The sequence below is a fragment of the Propithecus coquereli genome, unplaced genomic scaffold (assembly GCF_000956105.1).
Source record: "Propithecus coquereli isolate 6110/MARCELLA unplaced genomic scaffold, Pcoq_1.0 Scaffold82, whole genome shotgun sequence".
Lineage (NCBI taxonomy): Eukaryota > Metazoa > Chordata > Mammalia > Primates > Indriidae > Propithecus > Propithecus coquereli.
The window spans coordinates 217,234-218,479 of NW_012154396.1; the positions used below are offsets into that span (position 1 = coordinate 217,234).

A 1,246-nucleotide genomic window follows, 5' to 3' on the forward strand; every position below is an offset into this window, starting at 1 on the left:
TTTATTAATCCACACATGTATTGATGAGCACTTGGGTTGTTTCCACATCTTTGCAATTGTGAATTGTACCACTATAAACATCTGAGTGCAGATGTGTTTATTATAGAATATCTTTTTTTCCTTCGGGTAGATACCCAGTAGTGTGATTGATGGATCAAATGGTAGTTCTACTTGTAGCTCTTTGAGGTATCTCCACATTACTTTCCACAGAGGTTCTACTACTTTGCACTCCCACCAGAAGTGTATGAGTGTTCCTATCTCTCTGTATCCAAGCCAACATTTATTGTTTTGGGACTTTGACAAGAGCCATTCTCACTGGAGTTAGATGATATCTCATTGTGGTTTTGATTTGCATTTCCCTGATGATTACAGATGTTGTGCATTGTTTCCATATGTTTGTTGGCCATTAGGCTATCTTCTTTTGAAAAGTTTCTGTTCATGTCCTTTGCCCACTTTTTGATAGGGTTGTTTGATTTTTTCCTGCTGATTTTCTTGAATTCTATATAGATGCTAGTTGTCAGTCCTTTATCAGATGTGTAGTATGTGAATATGTTCCCCATTCTGTAGGCTGTCTGTTTGCTCTCGTGATAGTTTCCTTGTCTTGAAGAATCTTTCTAATTTGATCAGGTCTCATTTATTTACTTTGGTTATTGCTGTGATTGCCTTTGGGGTCTTCTTCATAAATTCTTTGCCTAGACCAATGCCAATAAGAGTTTTACCAACATTTTCTTCCAGAAATCTTATAGTTTCATGCCTTAGGTTTAAGTCTGTTATCCACCACGAGTTGATTTTCATGAATGGTGAGAGGTGCGGATCCTGTTTCAGTCTTCTACATATGGCTATCCAATTTTCCCGGCACCATTTATTGAATAAGGATTCTTTTCCTCAGTGTCTGTTTTTGTCTGCTTTTTCCAAGATTAGATGGCTACATGAGTATAGTTTTATATCTGGGTTCTCAGTTCTGTTCTATTAGTGTATGTCTCTGTTCTGGTGCCAGTACCGTGCTGTTTTAGTTACTATTACCTTGTAGTATAGCTTGATGTCTGGTAAATTAATGCCTTCCAGTTTGTTCTTTTTGCTTAAGATTGCGTTTGCTATACGGGGTCTTCTCTGTTTCCATATGAAGTGTAGAATTATTTTTTCTTTATCTGTGAAAAATGATTTTGCTATTTTAATAGGGATTGCATTTAATCTGTAGATCACTTTGGGTAGTAAAGACATTTTAACAATGTTGATTCTGCTGCCC

General features: G+C 36.6%; 1 protein-coding gene across 1 annotated transcript in view; it reads left to right on the forward strand.

Annotated features, from left to right (window-relative positions):
* The window catches only part of FSIP2 (fibrous sheath interacting protein 2), a 121,964-nt gene that overhangs the window by 35,975 nt on the left and 84,743 nt on the right, over positions 1 to 1,246 (forward strand).